The sequence below is a fragment of the Chinchilla lanigera genome, unplaced genomic scaffold (genome assembly GCF_000276665.1).
Source record: "Chinchilla lanigera isolate Chin_1 unplaced genomic scaffold, ChiLan1.0 scaffold00029, whole genome shotgun sequence".
NCBI lineage: Eukaryota > Metazoa > Chordata > Mammalia > Rodentia > Chinchillidae > Chinchilla > Chinchilla lanigera.
In genome coordinates, this window is record NW_004955430.1 from 22,812,791 (window position 1) to 22,833,415 (window position 20,625).

Consider the following 20,625-nt stretch of genomic DNA (forward strand, 5'->3'; position numbering starts at 1 on the left):
TGTGTGGTAGGGATGTGTTTCATTCACCTCTACAACCAGTTCCTAGCATGGTGTTTGACATATGCTGAAGCCCATTAAAATATCCATCTGTGCTATAAATTAGTGACATGGAACATCTGCACTCATGATGAAATATACTCTCAAAATTCCCCAACCTATTTTCATAGAAGGTTCTGTTACAGAAGACAGTATTGATGGAAGATTTCCTGAAACATATGTTGTGCATATATTCTCCAGTGTCTGCAGTTCTTGAGTCCAGGTCCTCTAAATTATGTCATGAGTTAAGCCAGAAAGCTGTGTATACTTGGCCATCAAGCTTTGTACTCCTTAGATAATTCACTCTTCTGAATTTTTTTTTGGCATTAAATACTTAACATATATAAAAGAATATAATAGAAAACAGGACTGTGATGGTCAATTTGCTTTAACAACATCACTGACCCCCAGACACTGGACCAGTGCTGTGGCCACACAGCGGGAGGTAAGTGTTGAACTAGCAAGTAAAGCTTCCCCTGTATTTACAGCCACTACACATGGCTCACATTACTCCTAAGCTCCAATTCCTGTCAGATCAGTAGCAGCATTAGAATCTCATCAGAGTGTGAACCTTACTGTAAAATGAGCATAGAAGGGATCTAGGTTGCATGTCCTTTATGAGAATATAAGGCCTGACAATCTGAGGTAAAGCTGAGGTGATGACGTTAGCACTGGTGAATGTAATTATTATGTATCACAAATATATCCTGATAAACTCTAATCCCAGCACTTGGAAGACTGAGCCAGGAGGATTTGCATGAGTTCAAGGCCAGTGCGGGCTACATAGTAAGACCCTGTCTTAGAAAAACAAACAAATAGATCATGATTAAAAGAAACTAAGAAATGAATTCCTTCTCTCCTAGTCTGTGGAAAAACTGTCTTCCATGAAACTGTCTCTGGTGTCAAGAAGTTTCACTGACCTAGATGGTATTAAGAACACAGTTCCGTACATCATATGATAGCTCCTCAGTGAAGACCCACAGAAAAAGCTGTCTGCACCTCCAGAAACATAAACGTGGTGCATTTCTCTGGTGACTGTGCCTGACTAATTTTCCTACTTTATGTTGGCTACTAAAATGATCATTATTACTTAGCAGCAAACCTTTTAAAAACTATATAAGATATGATACACATTCTGCACTTAAATAATAAGCTTACTCTTACATGACAAAGTAGAAAGTGAAAGAAACATCTATCAGAATGGAAACTTGACAGGGCACATGCCATTTTTGTTTCATTTGTACCTGTATATACAGTATATATAAAGAAATGGATACTAAACAGTGTGGCATAATACCCTGAAGGTAATGTTTAACACAGGAGAACTTCATGAAAGAAAGAAAAAGGAAAAAAGATCACTGTGTTTGGAAAATCAATCAATTAGTTAATATGAGAATTTAATATGACCATTCTCCTAATAATGAATATTTAACTTTTTATTGTTTTTTTGTTTAAAAAAATAAGCGCATCCATTAACAGAATGTATTAGTCCATTTTCTCTTGCTATAACACAATATTTGAGGCTGTACATGTTATAAACAAAAAATATTAATTTAGCTCAATACCTGAGGTTCAAGAGCGTGCATGGCACTAGCTTCTGCTTAGCTTTGTGAAAGTCTCATGGAAGTGGCATCATAATAATGACAGCAAGAGTGATTAAATGTCGATACAGGCAGCCAGAGTTTGGGGCAGAAACAGTTGTGTTGTTTTTATAAAAACTTGCTTTCACAGTAACTGGGGTCCCATAAGAACCACATTAAACTCTTGCAAGGATGGTGCCTCAATGACCTACTTATTTCACCATTTCTTTAAGAATCAGCCTCCTGAAAACCACTGTCACTTAGGGGACCAAGTGTCCAACATATAAACCTTCAGGGAACATATCATATCCAAACTACAGTGCAGAATAAGATAATACTTTGTGTATTGATACAGGAAGATTGATACAGGAAGAACAAAATGAATACAAAAACAAAGTCCATATGAATTTATGAATTTTTTTCTAAGTATACAGTCATTGGAACAAAGAGAAATTAGAAGCACTATACTGTGTTCTGTTTCTCTGCACTGTTGTGCCCATAATTTGGAACATCATCTTACAAGGGTGGTAAAGTTACAACAAAATCTTGTATAAAATTGATTTTTTTTTTCTGTTGCCAGTGGAAGTTGATATGGTAAGCACCTGAGTTTTCAGCTTAGTATTGCTCATCTAAAGCCATAATGATGTCCATACCTTTTGACCAATTGTTCCACATCTGGGCATTTATCTTAAGGAAATTACCTCAGAAAAGATGAGGGCACAAAAACATTCATTTTTATCAAACTGAGCATATTTAACAATCCAGAGAAAGTGAGAGTAAAATATTAAAATATTTTCCTTATCTGAACATTTCTGTCTCTCAACTGGATGATATTTGAAGCAGGTCCTGTAGCCTTTTCAGCCACGTAAGAGTATTAAAAATAAATAACAATCTCTTTTTGTGGTATTTAAAATCTGAATCAAAACTTTAATCTCATTTAATTTAAAATTCTTGGTCTGATATGAGCTTAGAAACCTGCAATGAAGAAGAAAGGTAGGCAGATGGTTATATCTATTTCTCTTTTGCTTCCTTCCTCACTTTCTTGCTCAGCATGGGGACAGACAAAAAGAGGTAAAGGGGGTGAAAAGTCTCACTAGACTGGTGTAAATTTTGGGTCAATGCTTTCTGCATGGGGCAGATACCTAAATAGTTACTCTTCCTTTCATCCTTTTAGGGTAACTCTCCACTTACTGTTTTTATTCCTCCCCTATGTTGTTTCTATTAAGCACAGACTCTTACTTCTGACTTTACTCATGGCACAGGCAAAACTTTTAGGCAGTTGTTAATCAGCTTTCCCAACTGTGAGATAAACAGTTTATGAGGAAGAAAGCTTTATTCCAGCTCCCGATTTCAGAGGTTTCAGTCCATGGTAATTTGGCCTTGTTGTTTGGGACCCATGGTGGCATAGTGCATTATGGCAGAAACATAGGGTGGAAGAGGCCTATTTACCTCATGGAGGCCACAAAGCAAGGAGAGAGACAAGAGGGAGCCAGGGTCCCAGAATCACACATCCCCAGTGGCCTAACTTCCTTCCATTAGGCCCCACATCCTGAAGTTTTCACCATCTCCCAATAGCATCAAAGGCTAAAGCCCAAGCTTTAAACATACAGGCCGTGTATTAGTCAGGGCTCCTTAGAGGAACAGATTCAGCATTATTATACGTAAGATTACACTAAGGATTTATTTGGTAGGATTGCAGGATCAGAAGTGAAAGAATGCCAATGCCATCTGGCAAATCAGAGACAGAATGATAAAAAGTGGCTCTCTTCATACATCCAGTGACAGTTGAAGTCAAAGGCCTGGAAGCTCACCGTAGTATCATCAATGTGTGTAATAATCAGAAGCCCAAAGAGTTTGCACTGGAAGGCTGAAGAATCTGCACTGCAAGGCTAAAGTAACTGAAGACCAAGATCCAAAGGCAATGGTAAAGACCAGAGCTCCTCAAAAAAAAAAGGGAGGAAATACTACCTTCTTTCTTTTTTTATTCTACCCAGACTAGAAGCCTATTGGTTGTTCCCACTTACATCTGGGGTAGATCTTGGTCCCTTAGTTTGCTAGCCTCCTGTCAATCATCTGCAGACACACTCAGAACTTTACTAATTCTCTCAGCAGTTCTATTCAGATCAAGTTGAAATATCACAATTAACAATCACAGACCCAGAAGTAACGGGCAGTACCAGGGAGAATCATTTCTGGATGCTCTCTTTAGTAAGTGTGCATGGGTGACCCAGCATCTCTCTTTAGATGCATGGGCACCTCCACTTTCATCACACTGGTAGCTGTGAAATAGAAAGGCATTCTGTAATACAAATGAAATTTTATTTCAGTAAATATCAAACAACTTTCACAATTTTACAGTAGAAAACATAATTCTTAGCACAGAAAAACAACCTTTAAAGTATTAACCGTGTGAAGTTGCTCATGCAAAATACCTACTATATTTTACACTATGGTGGACTGATTAATCAAATCAAAATACCAATCTTCTACTGCCTAGAAAGTACAATAAAATGAAAATAACTCATTTATAAGATTCATTTATAGGTCAACTCCACTTACAAAATACTACCCTAATAATTATAATTCTATCAAGTTTTAACTTGAATAAATATACAATCATTTCAGCAACAAAAGAATTCAAAATGACTTGAGAGGAATGACAGAGACATCGCTGCTCTGATTCAGACCTACAAAAGGAGGCTCCCTTGAAGGCTGACTCAGCCCTCAGTAATTCATTCCTTTGCAGCAAGAGTGATGTAGAAATTCCCTTGATTGACAGATGTTCCTGTAGGAAAAAAGAATAAGGAAAATCTTCTGCAAAAAGCAATATTGAACCTCATACGGATTCTGTAGAAAAGGAAGAGACAAAAGAGGTTGCATTCCTTAAAATACCTCCATGCATTCATTGCAAGAATGGAAATTTCAACTGAATGATGTAGTTGAAGAGTAAAACTTACTTCAACTTCACTTTCAGGTGGCAGAGATGGAGGATAATTACCTAAACGACCAAAAGAAATTTTCGGATGTGTCCCAGCAGCCTCAATTTTCTAAGATGTAGGAAAATTGCTCCTTTTAAAATTTGTGAATCCTGCTCTTTCAGAATAATGACCAGTATCTAAAGCAGAAAATAAATTCTGTCTTATTCATGTGGAGAAAGAACTGGGGCACAGTAAAGTTGGTCTGGTAAACACTAAATCATCCTGGAATCTAAATCCCATGGAGATGACATGTAATGATGCACAGGAACAATAAACCCTGAATCCCCAAGTCACCCTCTTCACCTGTCTTGGTGATCTGATGATGCAGAGTATTGCCTGGATCCTATAGCATTTTGTGGATGTTTCATACAATCTCAGATTTAATGTCTTCTTTGTTTTTGGTCTTCGCTGTACATTTCTTCTCCTAGGTGGTAAATATTACTTTGACCAGCCTAAACTGTCACATGCAATTTAAGTGCTATTATCAAGAGCATTGATCTTGGTTTTCAAGACAAGTAAGTCCAACCATGTCTTCGCCTAAAGATTTGATCTGTTTTTACTTTGTTTTTTTGGGTATCCATCTCTCCAAGACATAGCTGATGTTTGTATCTGCTGTGGAACTTTCCCTTAAGCCTCAAATCATCTCCTGCTCTATAGCATAATTTATTGGGGGTTTTTTATTGTTGTGGTTTGAATATAGTTCGAGTATGGCCCCCCAAAGATTCATGTGCTAGAATCTTGGTCTGCAGTGAGATGGGATTGAGGTGAAGGAATATTTAAGAGTTAGGGACCAGTGCAATGTATTTAGGTCTTTGGTTACATTGCTTTTGGGAGGTATTGATGTAGTTTTTGCAGGACCCTTGTTATTTCAAGATCAAGTTTTAAAGAGCAAGTATGGCCCCTGAATCCCTCTGCTTCCCGACTTACCGTATGGTTATTCGCTCTTCCACATATTCCCATAATGATCCTATCTGTAGTCTACAGTGATATAGTCTGCAGGTCCTCACCAGGGCTTTCACCATGCTCTTGGAGCTCTACAATGGTGAGTTAAATGAGCCCCTTTTCTGTGCAAATTACTCAACTACAGCAACAGAAAATGGACTAATAATACACGTTGTCTTGACACAGTCCAACATTTAAATGTATATTGAAGCTTTTCACCTCATTTTAGTATTTGCATTTCCCAATCACAAAAATGTAGTTTTTGTTGTTTTGTTTTCATAAAAACAAAGCAAGACTGTATAATTTGTTAGTGATTGGTCTGTCTTCACTATCTAGTTGAATATATATTTAATTCTTATTTTAAAGTTTATAAGAAAGCATTTAACTTGGTGACATAAATCACTTTCCTCAAAGTTCATATTGACTGATTGGTGAAATATTGTCCAATCCATGACTTTCTCATTATCTTCATTTCTTGTTGACTCATCTTTTCCAAGGACAATAAGCAAAGGTACCATCCTTTACAGGCAAATCAGTCAGATCTAGACAATCTTGGTCTAATGTTCCTTCTGACCTACAACATTTTTGATGCATGCATTTGAGTACTGATTCTTTCATTTCCTTTTATTTTATTTTATTTTATTTTATTAGTACACATTTGCAGTACATGCATTTTATAATCATCTTGGGGAGTTGGTACATGTACATAATACAGCTTGGTTCATTTTATAAATCTCTTCCCTTCCCTCCCTCCTCTTCTACTTCCCCTTTCCACCTATTCATTCTTGTTGATAATAATCTTAGTTCAAGTTCTGGCATACAAGGTCCACATTCATTGAGATTATTAGGACCTTATACATGGCATATCTTCACTCATCTATTTCCCCACTTCACCCTCAACCCTCACCCTTACCCCCTCTCAACAATAAGAGATCCATCCCCTTGTCTCTTTCTATCCATCTTTTATTTTTCTCTTAGTTTGTACTTTGTCTTACTCAGAAGAGAAATACCATATAATATTTACATTTGTGTGTGTGATTTATTTTACTCAGCATTATATTTTCCATTTTCTTACAAATGTCTCAAATTTGTCCTTCTTTATAGCTGAGTAGTATTCCATTATATGTAGCATTATGACTGTATCTGGATCCCCTCCAGACCTAATGTGGTCCTAGGTGGGACTTTTTGGAGGTGGCTGGATCTAGGGTGTGTGCTGCTGGGATCAAGGATGTGATTCTGGGATTGATCCATGCTGTAATGCTAGGATTAAGACTGCCTCACCCTGGGTGTGAGTGCTACCTGCCCTACAAAACAAAAAGAGGGTCACTACTTATTACTTGTCACTTGCTGTTTTGCCTCTTCACTACTTTGCTGCTTTGCTGCCTTCTACTTACCATGAACTGTTTCTTCTCTGTGATTCCCCTCTGCCATGCCACCTGCCTTAGACCTAGCCAACTGTGAACTAAAATCTCTAAAACTGTGAGCTAAATAAACCTTTCCTCCCTCAACTTTGGGTGTTGGATATTTTGTCTCAGCAACGAGAAAAGTAACTAATACATATAAATACATTTTCTTTATCTAATCATCTGATGATTGTCTTGGTTACTTTTTTCTTGTTGCTGAGACAAAGTACCCAACACCCAAAATGAAGGAAGGAAAGGTTTATTTGGCTCATAGTTTGTGGAGGTTTCAGTCCATACTTGGCTGGCTCCCAGGCAGAAGGTAGCAAAGCAACAAGAGCAAAGGGGGGAATGGCAGCCAAATAGCAATGCAGCCAGAGCAAAACGGAGGAATGGCGGCAAGCAGCTTCTTTCCCTGCCTTACATTGTAAACAGGCCACCCCCACCTAAGGGACGTGTAGCTCTCACATAATCTCCATGCCCTCCTCTTCCACAGGCTCAGGATGTATACAAAGTAAGCACTCTGGCTTCCTGCTGAGTCACTTAGCCAAAAGTCTAGACTCCCCAAGTTGACACAATGTATCAACCATAACAATGATGGATATGCAGTCTGTTTCAGGGATTTTTCTATCATGAATTGTGCTACTATAAACACTGGTATGCATTTATCACTGTAGTATGATGTCTAAAGCTCTTTGGGGAAGGTATTAGCAGGAGGAGAGCTAGGTCATATGGAATTTTTAATTTTAGTTCTTTGAGAAATCTCCATACTGATTTCCACCGTGATTGTACTAATTTACATTCCCACCAACAATGAAGGAGGGTTCCTTTTTCACCAAGCCATGCCAGCATTTGTTATTTTTAAATTCTTCATGATTGCCGTTCTTTCTAGAGTAAGATGGAATCTTAGTGCTGTTTTAATTTGCACCTCTCTAATGGCCAGTGATGTTGAATGTTTTTTCATATATTTGTTGGCCACTTGTACTTCTTCTTCTGTAAAGTGTCTATTGATTTCACTTGCCCATTTATTAACTGGGTCTTTATTGTAGATGGTCTAATATTTCAAGTTCTAGTTCTCTGTCTGAGGAGTAGCTCACAGGAATTTTTCCCATTCTCTAGATTGCCTCTTCACTCTACTAAGTGATTATTTTGCTGAACAGGAGCTTTTTAGTCTGATACAATCTCAATTGTTGATTATTGCTGTTATTTCTTGTGTAATTAAGGTTCTGTTTATAAAATCATTTTCTATACCTGTGTCTTCAAGTGTTTTATGTATTTTATCTTCAAATGGGTTTAATGTTTATGTTTGAATATTTAGATCTTTGAACCATTTGATTCTAATTTAGTACCCAATGAGAGATATAGGTCCAGTTTCAATCTTCTGCAAATAGATAACCCTGTTTTCAGTGCCACTTGTTGAATAGGTTATCTTTCCTTCAATGCATGTTTTTGGCCCTTTTGTCAATATTAAATTGGCAAATGTGTCTGGAGATACTTCTGTATCTTTTATTCTGTTCCACTGATTCATATGTCTCTTTCATATCCAATAGCATTCTGTTTTTATCACTATTGCTTCACAGTATAGCTTGAAGTCTGATATTTTAAGTCCTCTTTCTTTTGCTATTTTGGGTCTCTTCTGGTTCCACATGAATTTCACTGTTGTTTTCTCTAGTTCTGTAAAATATACTGTTGGTATTTTGACTGGGACTGCATTGAATCTGTATAAAAGTTTTGGGAGTATAGTCATTTTGACCATATTGGTTCCGCCTGTCCAGAAGCAAGGGATATCTTTCCATTTCCTGATGTCTTCTTCAACCTGCTTCTTTGGAGTAACGTAGTTTTCTTTGTAGAGGCCCTTCATTCCCTTGGTTAGGTTAGTTCCTGGATATTCCATTTTTCTTGAAGGTACTGAGAATGGTATTGTTTTCATGATATCCTTCTCATCAAGTTCCTTATTGGTGTACATAAGTGTTAATGATTTTTTTATGTTGATTTTATATCTTGTAACATTCCTGAAGTTCATTACTAGTATGTGATCTATTTTGGAAAAAGTACCATGCGCTGTAGAAAAGAGTGTATACCCAGTGGTAAATGGTACTATCTGTGTTACCTTCTAGATTTTCTCTAACTCCTCTTAGCCTTAGGTTGGTCTTCTTATTATCCTCTAGTAACTGCTAGATAATCTTCTTTCATCCTCCCTTTTTGGGAGTACTACCGGTTGAGGTCTAGGAGAATGAGGAAAGCTTGTGGTTTATATGATGATTTTTAGTAAGATATTGTCCCCCATATGAGTCTTCTCAGCTTTGTATGTCCAGTGATAGTACTTACACTTTCTGTTATTTACTTTAAGTGATTTGGTCTCTGTCCCTACCAGAAAGAATTATTTCTGGTTATAACAGCATCAACTTATTAGGACTGTCCTCTAGGCTAGTGCCCTTTGAGTTTATCCCAGGGTAAATTGTGTGAGTATGGAAATATGAAGTGGAAAAAAAGGTTATAAAACATTAAACAATAGAAGATGAGAGGAAGATAGTAAGATTGATGTAAAAGGTACTATTAAGGAGTAAAAGAAAACTAGTAGTATTAGATAACAGTAACAGAAAAAATAACTGGGATAAAGATAAATAATAAGAAATAGAGATTAATGTAGAGGAAAAGAAAATAAGAAGAAATTCTCAGGAAACAAGTTGAAAGAGAGATAATGAGAAAAGAAGAGAAACAGAGGAAAAAAAGGTGGACTTATTCAAACAAATAAAACAAAGTTATATTTTAAAAAGGAGGAAAATGGCTGATACAACTCCAAACTCCACCAATTATAACAATAATAATAATAATAATAATAATAATAATAATAATAATAATATAGTAAAAATCCAAAACTACCAATAGAGGAGAAAAGAAAAAATTGGGTTAAATGAAGGGAGAAGAGAAGAAAAATTCCTATATATTTAGAGAAGAATGTTTCCTTCCAAGGCCTGCAGTCTTTAATCTTGCAGTCACGTTCTTCTTTCCCCTCTTTGCAGTCTCTTGGTTTGTGTGGAGACTGCCCACTTCAGTGCATTGCCACAAACAGTGGATTCCTGTTGGTAGGGACCAACACTGGGTGCATGATATATATTCCAGTGTCCATGGGACCAGCTTCAGACAACAGGTGAAGGCTCATGTCACCTTGAGGTCTGCAGTGAAGACCCAGGTGGTCCTGAGACTGAGGTGGGGAGATTCTAGTGGGCCCAGTGAGATCTCCCGACACTCAGTGGTGTCTCATAGGCATCCAGAGCACCAGGTAAAACAGGCAGACTCTTAACCCTCTCTGCTAAGCAGGCAGAGGACTTGCCTCTTGTACCAAGCAGGGACTGTGCCCAGGACTCTCACAAAATGTGGAGTGGAGACTCTGATGTGCCCAGAGTGAGGGCAGTGTACCTGGTGCTGAACAGACTCTGCCACAGTCCAACTGTACCAGGCAAAGACTCATGTGGGATTTTTACACCCCGAGGAAGCCCAGGCTGCCTGGAAACAGGTCTTAAGTTTCAGACAGAATCTCAGGATTGGAGTAGGGCAGTGAGAGCTGGGTGTAGACTTAAGCAAGCCTGGGGTGTTGAGTGTGGACTGAAAGCAGGCCAGTGTTAGCTCTGTGTGCTGGATGAATGTCCCACAGAATAAACTTCAATCTCCTGGTAGTGACTCATAAGTGCTCAGGGTCCAATATTGAAGATTTGCTATGCAAGCAGTAATCGCTTGTTTACCTTCTCAGAGTCTGAGATTGGGCTGGTGGGCAAGCAGCTCCTCCCACCTCTGATCTCTTGCCCTGGGTATGTGCCAGCAGAAATGCTGCCAGGCTGCAGCCTTCTCAGTGTCTGGAGAAGGGATGATTAGACAAAGGGCCCCACGTATCCCAAGTCTACCCTGAGAGGCTAAACTCTGCTGCCCTTCTTGGATACCACCAGCCATGGTGGTACCTTGGTTCATGAACTTAATTCACTCCACCATTCTGGTTGTGAACTGAGTTGTTCACAAACCAAAACAAATTTACCCATAAGGTTCAATGTAAGTAAAGCTAATCCATTCTAAACCATATGTACTTTTTAACCACAAAAATTAAACAAAGTGCAGAACACTATGGTATAAAGAAAAAGAACACCGAATCTTGCTTGACACAAAGACAGAAAGGTACATGGAGTGGAGGTTAATGTTTGGAGGGAGAGTTCCTCTCCTTAAGGACATTGGGAGACCTCTCCTTTGTCCCTTAGCTTCAGTGTCAGTTTTGATGAAAAATTGTCTAACGTCACTTGTTTTTTGCTTGCTGTGTAACCCTCCAGAAACAAGAGGCCATGCTATCTTCATCACATGCAACATTCTGTTCATTACAGTAATGTTGGGGTGGTGCTTCCAAAGAAATCCTGGCACTCATTCCATTTTTTCCATAATGGATTTTATCACATTACTGCTAATCTCCTCCCTATCTTCTTCATCCTCAGGGAGATTCTCCTCAACAAGCACCTTCTGCTGCTCATTCTGGAGTTCAGCAAGTTCTTTTGTTGTCAGCTCCTCTGTATGGTCCTCAACAAATTTCTCTCTTCACCATCAACATCCAGACCCATACTTCTGCTCATGGACACAATCTCACTGCTACCTGTATATCAGACACTTCAAAGTCACAGGGATGCATTCTGGCAAACTTCCTCCAGGCTTAGTTTAAGGTACAGTACATCTTCCCAGGCTTTAATGCCCTGGGACATCTTCCAAGCCTTTGTCAATGAGGTTGGTACAGTGGGGGACATTGAAGTGTTTCTTCCAGAACCCTTTCAGAATCAAGGACATCTCTTCAATGACATTAGAACATCTGGTGGAGAGTGCCTTTGTGTACACCTTCTTGAAATTGCAGACACTTATTGGTCGATGGGATGCAGAAGAGGTGTTGTGTTGGAGATGAGGAGCCTGACATTTACGAAGTCATACTCAGCAGCCATATCATGAACTAAGGCTGGAGGGTCTGCCAGGGCACTGACCATCATAAGGCATCTTTCAGGCAGGTGGTTGCCAGAAAGATATTTCTTAATGGTGGTTATGAACATCTCATGTAGCCATTCCCTGAACATTTGCCTTGAGACCCAAATCTTGCTTTGGTCCTCCATATGACAGGCAGTCTGGCCTTGTTCACATTGTCTTCCTCAAATGCATAAAGAGTCTGGGAACATTAGTAGTGGCTTAATCTTAAGGTCAGTGTTTGTGTTCTCACGTAGCAAAATTGTCAATGTGCCCCTCATGGGCTTGTGCCCAAGCAGTGCCTTTTCCTTCTGCATGATACAAGTTCTGTTTGGTATCTTCTTCTAGAAAAGCTGTTTCATCAAAGATGAACGTTTGTTGAGCAATGTGTCCTTCTGCCTTCATTAATTCTGCAAATTCTTTCTTATAGGATTCTTCAGAGGCTTTGTCAGAACCAGAGGCCTCACCATATCTTATCACACTGTGGATGTCGCTTTTCTCGTGGAATTTATCAAATCATCCTCTACTGGTTTTAAATTCATCACTTGTTGCACTTGTAGAAGGTCTCTTGTAGTAAATCACTGTGCAGTTTCCTGGCTTTTTTATAGATCATAGCTTCACTTATACTATCACCTGCCAGCTACATCTCATTCAACCACATTAACAAATGTTTTTCCTTCTCTTCCAGTACTGGGTCCTCTGCTTGGTTAACATCTTTACTTCTTTTGCCAATCAGCTTTGTTTTCATCTGTGTTCTTAAAAATAGTCAAGATTGTCAACTTTACCATCTTGTACTCCAAGGCCAGATCAGTCACATACTCATGTTTTTCCACAATTTTCTTCTTTAACTCAATGATTATATTCTTCAAAACCTTCTTAGCATTCTTGCTTCACATTTTGCTGTTACCATCATTATTGCTCTGTACATTCTGGCTACCTTCATTATCACTCTGCATGTGCTGGTCACCTTCTTACCACTCTGCACATTCCTTGGAGCCATGTAGAACTGCAAAATACTGTGTAGTACTGTATTTACCAGAAAGCAAAAGCAAAAATTCTCAGCAAGTGTGCACAGATCTATCTGACACCACAGTCTCAACTAGAAGAAGTCACAACCATGAGTCACATCAGGGAAGATGGTCGTGTCCATGTTCACTCTGGGCAGATGACTGTGGTCCTGTTCATCACCCACTGCACTGTTTGCAAATGGAAGCAAAATTTTTCCAAATGCATCTTTTGCAAACAAAATTGTTCACCAAGAGAAGCACTCATGAACCAAGTTATTACTGTATTTGAGAAGTTCTCAAAATGGCTGTTGCTGTGGTGGGTGAGGGTCGAGACCCTGTAGACCAGCCCTGTTGGACTGCTTCCCCTCTTTTTAACTCCTGTGTGTATGTTTTGTTTGATCTACAAGTCTCTTCTTTCAAATTTATTTTTTGTACCAGGGTCTATCTCCCACCACCAGCACCAATTACCTGTGTTTTTTAGTTGATCTTTTCTGAGTCTGTCAGATACGACTCCTCCCCGCTAAAGCACTGATTCTTAAAGTGTACTTCATAGGTCATTGGTGGGGTTCCCAAGACTCTCTCAGGAGACAGAATTTCCTTTATTTCAGTTGATAGTTGTATGAGGTAACATAAAAACCTGGATAGGTAAAACTTGTGACATTTAAGTATGAATAACATAGAAGTGGCATTTGGTATTAGTCACCTTGCAAATTCAACTTTTTTCTAAGCTAGCTTTTGGCACTCAGAGGAGAAAAAGCAATTACTAATTCTATTCAACCTTAATCTCTTGGTATAAATTGCTCTAGTATTTTGAACAACAAAATGGGAATTGCATATATTATGGTTTGTGTCTAGATGTCCCCCCAAAGCCTCATATGATCATGGGGGTTGGGCTTTTTGGAAGTAGCTAAATCTAGAGTTTGTGATTAATTCATAGTCGAATGCTGGGATTAAGGGTGTGAGTGTTACACCAGCCCTAGGGCAGATAGCCTGCATACAATATAAGGGACAGAAATGTTTTATTGCTTTTGCTGTCTTTTGCTCTGCCACCATGAACTATTGCCCTTCTGCCACATGCCATCCTACCTTAGTGCCAGCCAACTGCAGACTGAAACCTCTACAAACTTTCCTCTTTTAACTTTTGGCTTTGGGTATTTTGTCTCAGCAATGCAAAGAGTAACTAAAAAGAATTTGACACCAGAAACAGGGTTGTTGCTGTGACCATACCTAACCATTTTGTTCCAGAACCTCTGGGAATGGATTGTGGGAATAGTTTAAAAAATTTTAGAGATGCCAGCTAAAAAAGTAGAGCTGGAATACCTTAGGCTATATTATATAGGAGATTCTGATCAGAGCTCAGAAAACCAAAAAACTGATAAAAATTCTGCCAGTAAAGGCCATGTTTGGGAGTTTTCTGCTGGAAAGGACTACACTGGTTGTTGGACTCCAGACAATGAGTGTTATGGCTTCACAGAAAGTTTGTCTGCATTTTTCTTATGTCCAGAGATTTTACTTGACTGAAATTAAGAAAAGAAGACTAACTAATCTTGTAGAAAAAAATTCAAGACAGTTAAATGTTGAGACAGTGGAATGGCTATTGTTGGGGGATTTTAGCCAGATTTATGTTGAAAATCAAGAGCAAGAAGACCAGTAAAATGACTTAAAACATTTTGAGTTTAGCCAGAAAATGAACTCTAATAAAGCTTTAGTCTGCATAGATAGAGCAGGGGAGATCTTGTTTGCTGAAAAGGAACAAATAGAAAGAATGGCAAGAATGGCCTGAGGGCATCACAAGAAGCAGCAGGACTCTACCCTTTTTAGCGTCAAAATTGTAAAAGTGAAAGACTGTACTTCGGAAAAAAAAAAAAAAAAAAAAAAAAAACCCAGAGCACCATGTTTCAAAATGGTGGCAGCTACACCAACTTCCAGAATGGTGGTGCCCTAGAAAGCTTGTTCATCAAAATTATACTCAAAATACTCATAAATCCAGGCAAGAGGGAGGGAAGCCTGGCTACTGCTCCAGCTGTCAGCAGACCTGGACATCACGCTTATGGTGCTGGTTTTAGGTGCATACAGAATAGAAGAGCTGTGGGCTACCAAGAAGGCTTCCACCCTGATTTCAGAAGACCTGTGAAGCTGTGAGTATGAAGCCAAAGGTACTATGGAGACCCCAAAAGTTTAGAAGCACCAAAAGCATAGATTAGCTCAAGAAAACTACAAAGAAAGAGCTGAGTGGGCCCGAGAGAGAAGCTATGAGATCTACAACCACCAGAATTGCCACTGGGGCAGAGCCACTCAAACCCTTTAGAATTCACAACTTGCCACAGATTGCCTGGGATGCTGCACATGGAACTACAGGATTTAATGTTTGCCCTGATAGATTTTAGACTTGCTTTGGTCCCCATTCCTTTGTATTCCCCTGTTTATCACTTTTAAAATTGAAATGTCTATCTTGTTCCATTAAATGTTAGAAGTGTTTAACTTTTTTTCCATTTGTACAGGGGCTCACAGCTAAGAGTTTGCCTTAAATCTCAGAGGAGACTTGGGACTTAGACTTCAGCTATGCTGAAACTGTTAGGACTATGGCAACTCTTAGAGACAGAACAAATGCCCTTTGTGTAAAATAATGTACTTGATCTTTGGGGGGTCCAGAGGTAAAATGTAACAGTTTGTGTCTAGATGTCCCCCCAAAGCCTCATGCAGTCATGAAGGGCAGGCTTTTCAGAGACATCTAAATCTAGAGTTTGTGATTAATTCATGGTTCAATGCTGGGATTGTGTGAGTGCTACACCCCTAGGGAAGATAGCCTGCATACAATATAAGGAACACCAAGAGGTTTGTCCCTTTTCTCCCTCTTTTGCTCTTGTTGCTTTTTCTGTCTTCCACTGCCGTGAACTGTTGCCTCTCTGCCATGTGCCACCCTACCTTAGAATCAGGGGATTATAGACGAAAACCTCTACAAACTGTAAGCTAAATAAACCTTTCCTCCTTTAACTTTGGGCATATGATATTTTGTCTCAACAATGAGAAAAGTAACTGAGACACTATATAAAATGTTTCTGTTTCGTAATGAGGTGTAATGATTATCTAGAGGGAAAGTATATAGGCAGTTGATTGAGTTGCAAGCTAAACTAGCCACTTATTCATAGAAAACTGATTCCACATGAAAGAAAAACTGACAACTCCAGATTTTTATACTGGCAGACATTTTCATAAAAGCAAAATAAGTCTCTCACTTAAGCAAAAACTGATAGTATGTCTTTGCCAATGATAAAATTCAACTTTTGAAGTGAATTTTTATGTTGAAGTGAATTTTGATGTTGGAAAAAATTCTCACTCTAAGAGCTTGACAGCTTCCCAATACTTAACAACTTTCTGATTAAATCAATGGTGTTGTTAACACATATAATATTTTGATATTTTATAATGAAATATGTCAACATTTCGAAGACTTGAATAACTCAGTGGTCTAATATTTTCAAATGTCTAATATGTGATGTTAAAAATCATATAAAAGAAAAAGATTCTTCAAAATGCACAATAGTCCAATGAATTTCAATGTAACAGATATAAAAATTTCATTTACATGATGTCAGATTCCATACTGTAACTAAACTTTAATATGTAATTTTCAATAGATAATTTCAAGTAACAGTAAAAAGTACTCATAATTACCTTAAAAACTCAACAACTATTTATGAAGCTTGTTAACATTGTTCTCTCTTTTTTAAGTACATATTTGTACAAGATAGAAGTTTCTTTATATGCCTGAATTTAAAAAGTCATACTGTAACATACTGAGTACAAAATAGGTATAGAAAACATTAAGCCAGACTTTCAAAAATTTTGCACTTCTATAGACATAATATTGCTATTTGGGAGGGAAATTTGGTGATATTTTAAATTAAAATTTGTCACTCATTTCAAAATTCATGGTGCTTATAATAATAAATGCAAATATTATATAAGTATTTTGATTAAAACAATAATGAATAAATATATTTCCTAAAATTTCTCCACTTTAATTTTTAATATACAAAATAGCAATAGATACAATCCACAAAAACAAAGATTCTATGACATCCTCAGTAATTTTTAAAATCATAAAGGGATCTTGACAAGGAAAAATTTGAGAACTGCTGCTTTAGAATCCTCAACTTTTTTTCTGTTCATTTTCTCATTCTTTACATGAAAGTAGTTTTGAGATTTCCCAAAGATGCTACAGTTTAAATCTTGAGTGTAACCCTAAGGGCCATGTGTTAAAAGCTTGATCTCCCAGGTGTCAGCATTGGGAGGCTGTGGAATCTTTAGGAGGTGGAGTGCGCTCTGAGATTCTGAGGGCACTGGAAGCATGCCTTTGGAAGAGATTATGGACTCACTTAATCTCTCTCTCTCCCTTCCTACTAAAGATATGAGCACTCACTCCAAAAGAGTCTCCTACTGTGATGTGCCACCTTCACCGGAAACCCAAACAATGGGCACCTTCCAACCTTGGACTTTAACCTCCAGAACCATGAACCAAAAGAAATCTCTATCTACTTTCTAAGTGGCCTGTGTCAGGTCTTTCTTTATAATGATTTCAAGTTGACTAACATATTCACCCACTCCTTTCTCTAATGCAATGAGCAGTCACTTTTCACTTTTTCTAATATGACTTTAAGGATGTTTTGGTTCCAACCACATGGGACTGAATGGCTTCCAATTCATCTAGTGACTGTGAATCCTTGGGATATGCAGCCTTCCAACTCAGTCTAACATTTACGTATTTTATCCTTCAATTATATCCTGACAAGTCTATTTTAACTTCATGAAAGTCCTTTTCAGCTTGATATTCTTTGCCTCCAGGTTCAGCATTTCTGATGAGTTGTTCTCCAGGTGGGCCTCCATCAACAGATTCCAGTGTTTCCTAATAGCCTTCATTTTTCCTGAGCTCAGAAGTTTTACTTTTTCATTAAGTGGTTGAAAAAGTTATGCCAAGATCTTTCTCTCCATATTTAAGAAAGCACATGCCACCTTCTTCTGGGTAGAGGCACTGAGAACTAACCTAGACTTGCACCTCATGTGTTTGCAGCCTGGCCTCCAGAAAAGCTTTACAGCCACTAATGGGCTCTCCATGGCACCAAAGGCTGCTGAAGAACAGTCTCAGTTCATCCCAGCCCTACAGTTCCTGACAGATACAGGCCCCACCCTCATGCATGGTTCTGTTCAGAACCATAGCCAGGGTCCAACAACAGGAACAAACCAGCAATAGAAAATAGCAGGGAGGGCATGAGGGAATAAAATGACAAAACAGAGCTTTTCCACATTTTCTATACTATGACAAACAAATACACTGCCAGCAGGGGAAATAGGAGGCTTTTCGTGATCAATGGGACTGACCACACCTGACAATTGGGAGGACTGAGTACCTCCACCCTTCCAAATCTGTGAGCCCTTCCAAGATGCTGGACAACTGAAGGCTGTAGAGTAAAAAGGCATCCTACTTATGTCATGAGACCAGCTTCCTCTTGTCCTAGATCCTCAGAAGTGTGAGTCTTCCTGCAAAGGTCATAGAGACGTTTCTACCTGCAGCACCTCCAACTCCAGTTTATTTTCATCAGTATGAGAGCTTTCATATTGAGTCAGATGTACAAAAGGCCTTACAAGAATTTTCAATAACAATTATCACAACAAATTTGTCTACTTATCCCTTTAGTTCTGTTGGTTTTGCTTCAACTGCTGCACTGTGCTTCATTAGATAGGTATGCACTTAAGGTCACTGTGTCTTCCTAAGGAACTGACGCATCATGGCAAAGCTAATCTCTTCATCTCTGAAAGGTATTCTTTCTTTTAAGATCTAGTTGTCTAAATTCATGAAATCAGACCAATATTCTTCTGCTTATTTCCTGCCTGATATATCTTTGCCCACCCTATTAGCAAACTATTTTTCCCCAGATATTTGATTCTTTTTTTTTGAAGTTGTTAACTGATGAAGTATTACAAAACCAGACTACACAGTACTAAAAAACACAAATTAGTATGTCATCTTTATCACTAACATCACTAATACCTATCAAATGTATCCTAGAAATGCTGTGTTCTTTCAGGAAAAGGCTGGGTAACATTATCCACCTATAGGTCACTGACCATCTTTGGTTCATTAAAATATATAAAGAGAGCTTGCACTTTTCTCTAAAGTGACATTAACAGCTCCTTTCAACTCTGTTGATGTTTGCCAAAAGAATTTGGAAGTGTTTGTTGGCATAAGAAAAAACAAAGAGCTGTGACTGATGACCATTTGGTATTTGGCCTTTTTTAGTGGAATAATTGAAGTCTTTATAGATTTTTTTTCTTATTGCCTTCTTTAGTTTATCTTCATGCTGAGAGCCATTTGATACATTTGTAGATCAAGGGTTTTTTTAATCCTTTAGTTTGCTCTTTATTTATATTGTGGGTTTCTCATATGAGAGAAATCATGTGATATTTAAACTTGTGTGTCTGATTTACTTCACTGAACATTATGGCCTCAAGATGACTCCATCTTCCCACAAATTACTAAGTTTATCCTTCTTTATGGCAGAGTAGTACTCTATTGTATGTAAATACTGCATTTTCTTTACCTGTTCTTCTGTTAATGGACATATGGGCCACTTCCAAGATTTAGTTCTTATTAATTGTGCTGCCATAAACATGAGTATGTATATATCACTATAATATGATTTTTTTAACCCGTTCAAGAAGATACCTAGAAGGGGAATAGCTGGGTCAAATGGAATTTCTAGTTTTAGTTTTTTGAGGAATCATCATATTGATTTCCATAATGGTTGTACTGTACTTAACATTCCTGCCAACAGTGTAGGAGTGTTCCTTTTTCTCTTGCAACCTCTGTAGCATTTGTTATTATTTGACTTTTTGAAAATAGCTATTTTTTCTGGAGTAAGATGGAATTTGTGCTGTTTTAAATTCAATTTCTCTAATGGCCAGTGATATTGAGCATATTTTCATGTGTTTATGACCATTTGCATTTATTTTTCTGAGAAGTACCTATTCATTTTTTAGCCATTTTTTGGTTGGGTCTTTTACTTTGGGAGGGTTTTGGGGGGGAGTTCTTTATATATTCTAGATATTAGTCCTCTGAGCAATAGCTGATAAGATGTTTCCCATTCTATAGGTTGCCCCATCACTCTGTTGGTTGTTTCCTTTTCTGTGTGGAAGCTTTTTAATTTGATTAATTCCATTTATTGATTCTTAGTACTATTTCTTGTGACATTGGGGTTCTGTTCAGAAAGTACTTGCCATGCCTATGTCTTCAAGTTTCACCTCTTTTATCATCCAGCAGATTGTCTCTGTTTTAATATTTAGATCTTTGATCCATTTTGATTTTAGTTTAGCATAAGGTGAGAGTATGGATTTAGATTCAATCTTCTGCATGTGAATACCTAATTTTCCCACAACCATTTGTTAAAGAGGCTATCTTTCCTCTGGTCTAATTTTGGCCTCTCATCAAAGATTAAATTGCTGAATGTGCTTGAGTTGTTTCTACACCCTCTATTCTGTTCTGTTGATCCATATATCTAGTTTTGTGCCAGTACTATGCTATTTTTACCACTGTAGAGTCATAATATAGCTTATAGTCAGGTATTAGGATGCTTCCTGCTTTGCTCTTGTTACCCATGACTGCCTTTGCTCTCTTTTTGTTCCATAGGAATTTTGGGATTGT